Here is a 3,873-nt window from a genome sequence, read left to right as displayed (position 1 = left end):
ACACTATATTCGTAGTGCGCCTAATAGATGTTTGCCCATCATATTCATCACTCGTGGCAGATTAATCTACCAAGTCCCGTACGAGTTCGGGCATAGCGTGTGCGTTCGCACAAGAAGGTCAAAGGCCGGGAACCCATATTTTAAACTATATATGACGGTAGTATCTGTTCCCGAAAGAACAGCTACCGTGGATGACCATGCAGCTTTGCTAGAAATGAAATGATAATTAAATAGACACCCTAGCAGCAAGCAGGCGTTGATACACTTCATTGGGGACATGTTGAAAATGTGTGCCCCGACCGGGACTCGAGCCCGGGATCTCCTGCTTACATGGCAGACGCTCTATCCATCTGAGCCACCGCGGGCACAGAGGATAGTGCGTTTGCAGGGACTTATCCCTTGCACGCTCCCCGTGAGATCCACATTCCCAACATGTCCACAACACTACATTCGTAGTGCGCCTAATAGAGCGTCTGCCACGTAAGCAGGAGATCCCGGGCTCGAGTCCCGGTCGGGGCACACATTTTCAACATGTCCCCAATGAAGTGTATCAACGCCTGCTTGCAGCTAGGGTGTCTATTTAATTATCATTTCATTTCTAGCAAAGCTGCATGGTCATCCACGGTAACTGTTCTTTCGGGAACAGATACTACCGTCATATACAGTTTAAAATATGGGTTCCCGGCATTTGACCTTCTTGTGCGAACGCACACGCTATGCCCGAACTCGTACGGGACTTGGTAGATTAATCTGCCACGAGTAATGAATATGATGGGCAAACATCTATTAGGCGCACTACGAATATAGTGTTGTGGACATGTTGGGAATGTGGATCTCACCGGGAGCGTGCAAGGGATAAGTCCCTGCAGACGCACTGTCCTCTGTGCCCGCGGTGGCTCAGATGGATAGAGCGTCTGCCACGTAAGCAGGAGATCCCGGGCTCGAGTCCCGGTCGGGGCACACATTTTCAACATGTCCCCAATGAAGTGTATCAACGCCTGCTTGCAGCTAGGGTGTCTATTTAATAATTGCAATTATAAACTAAAAATAACGTAATGTACGAATATATCAAGGTTGTGGAATTAAGATACTGAATTAATGTTCCGATATCACAAGAGTAAAAGGACTAAATTAAAAAAAAGGAACTGCCGTTTTTGATCGGATTCACCTCATTTTACAGTACTGTTTAACAGACAAGCTACTTAGCAGGAATGGTCTTGCTTTTTCAGCTATGCCTCTCCAGGGATGTCTGATGTTTTGCTGGACAAGGAACTTCAAGGCTGCAATATGCATACCTTTATCTGTGAGTCCAGACCCTCTTTTTTCCAAATACCTAGCGTCTTGGCATGATAGATTTCCAGATCTCTAGAAAATAAATTTGGGTACCAGCAGGGCTGCCACATGCATATTTTTTGATAAAAGGCTAATCATTCCTATACTGTAATGATTTTCCTTTTGATGAAGTTTGTTCAAACCCATAAATGGCTCTCTAGAATTTTTAGTGGCTTCTCATATTGATGTCCTTTCCACCACTGCTTCAGCTGCCTCTTTCACCGACCCCTCATTCTACTCTAACCTGCCTCCTTTCTTTATTTAGGTCCTCCACATCTGAAGCAGATGAAGTAATAGCCCCATAATATTACAAAATATAAAATACAGGGTGAGTCAAAAAGGACTTTACAACTTTGGACATACAGAAATCTATTGAGATAACTTACAGAATTGGTAGATGTGGCACTTTGTTTGATTCACATATTGCATCAGTACCCCATTCTGCCACCAGGAGCGCCATAGTAGTGCACAGTTAAAATGGCTGCTTTCACTGGTGTGGAGTGTGCTTGCTGTTTGTTTTGATTTCATGAAATCAACTCTGCAACAACTGTTTGGAATAAAATTTGGCAATAAGTACTCTAAAGAATCTCCAAGCAGACCTACAATTTGCTCTTACATAAGAACTTTGTCGAGACAGGCTCACTGTGACATGATAAGTCAACAGTTCATCCCTGTGTTGATCATTATATCGCACAGGTTAGATCGTGTTTTGCCTGCGTTCCACAAAAAGCAATGCGACAAGCGTCTTGCAAGACTGGCATTCCAAAAAAGACTATTTCACTGCAATAACTACAAACCGTAACAAAATCAATGCCAGATAGATTTTTTGAGATAATTTCGAAGAGTGGAAGTTAGACAAAGAATCCAATAACACTGAGTGCCTTTATACCAATTTCCACCCAGGAATTATTGTAAATGTCATATTTTGTTACTCGTGAAATGAAAGAAACTATATAATTCTGTCATGATTGTGTATAACCTATATGTATCTACTACTCTCATAATAAATTTGTACTACTAATTTAGTGGAAACCCTGCCTTTATACTGATTTCCACTACTGTAGAACCATTGGAAAAGCTCACGAAGTTCTGATTTGACCCTATCCTTCCTCTCTTGCAGAATGTCACGTACGAACTCGAGGGTTATGGCCCGTCATCATGGAGACCATATCCTCTGCATGAAGCCCTACTTCATTCTCGATTCACAGATGCACTTTAAATTTAGTATTAAGTACAATAAGTGTAAAAGATAGCCATGGCCTGGTGCATACATGCTTTTAGTATACAGTCCACATTACAACAGCCAAATACACAAACTCAGACGCATCTTGGCGTGCTAATGGCGCCAGCACTCCTTTGTGACTGGCACATTGTGAGACAGTGGTCACTGGGAACCCAGTCTGGGCAAATGCTTTCCACTCCTCCAGTTCCACAGGTTATGGTGGGATATTACAATAATCTGCTTCTGCAACATTTTTACCAATATACTCCTTCCCATCAGAACAAGCGTCAGAATGCCCAATGGTACGAACTGACTGTAGTGTCATTCTCAGTTAAAGAGGCGTCACTGGATGCGGATACCGAGGGGCAGCATCCCGCTCTCCCAGCCCTTGTCAATTTTCGTGAGCAGAGCCGCTACTTCTCAGCCAAGCAGCTCTTGAACTGCCCTTACAAGGGCTGAGTGCACGCCACTCGGCAGCAGCGCTTGGCAGCCCCGGACGGTCACCCATCCAAGTGCTAGCCAAGCCCGACAGTGCTTAACTTCGGTAACCTGCCGGGAAACGGTGCTATTATTGTGGCAAGGCATTTGCTCCACCAATCTAAGCGTATATAAAATTTCCTATACTCGCAAACCGTTAGCATTTTGAGAAGAAAGGTTTCTGGTAATCTGGCCTCGTACCTTCTTCTCCTTCAACTTTTTCTTGTGCCTTTGCCGCAGGGTCAGCATGCTTATGAACGGATTGGGCGTTGTTAGTTCAAGTGTTGGTCACCTGGCCTTCCTATCGCCATCCTTTTACCCCCTGGGATGGAATATGTATTCCCCAACTGTCCACGTGTATTGTTATTTGTGTGAAAGTGAGCGAAAGTTTTCCAAATGCTTCCTATTCGTGTAGCAGAGGGCAGAATGACAAATGGTCAGTGAAGAGGACTGTGTCGGAAAATAACAGGACGCCAGCTGCAAAATCACCACAAAACTGGATGTCACACTTGCGAATCTTGTCAGTGCCAAAACAAGACGAAAGGAGCATGATAAGCATGGAACTTTAGGGCGAGTTGGAATTTCAGAATCACTCATCACTGATGAAAATGTCTGTAACAGAAAGATTGGGTGCCTAACCCATAAGATCTAGACTATGCAGCATTGGCAGAAAGTGTCAAAGCCATAAATCTAGACCATGCAACAGTGGAAGAAAGTCATTTGGTTGGGTGAGTTTTGTTTCACACTTTTCCCATTTCTGGCCGAGTTTACATATGAAGAGTGACAAATGGAGGTTTGGCGCCGGCCGCTGTGGCCGAGCGGTTCTAGGCGCTTCAGTCCGG

General features: G+C 44.3%; 2 non-coding genes across 2 annotated transcripts; one reads left to right on the top strand and one right to left on the bottom strand.

Annotated features, from left to right (window-relative positions):
• Positions 1–291: 291 nt before the first annotated feature.
• Positions 292–366, bottom strand: Trnat-ugu. Its single transcript has one exon. It is a non-coding gene; the product is annotated as a tRNA-Thr (tRNA).
• Positions 367–885: 519 nt separating this feature from the next.
• Trnat-cgu lies at positions 886–960 on the top strand. The gene has a single exon. It is a non-coding gene; the product is annotated as a tRNA-Thr (tRNA).
• Positions 961–3,873: the final 2,913 nt, after the last annotated feature.

The sequence above is a fragment of the Schistocerca piceifrons genome, chromosome 9 (genome assembly GCF_021461385.2).
Source record: "Schistocerca piceifrons isolate TAMUIC-IGC-003096 chromosome 9, iqSchPice1.1, whole genome shotgun sequence".
Lineage (NCBI taxonomy): Eukaryota > Metazoa > Arthropoda > Insecta > Orthoptera > Acrididae > Schistocerca > Schistocerca piceifrons.
Note: the sequence above shows the minus strand (reverse complement) of the source record. Positions and strands in the feature narration are given on the sequence as shown.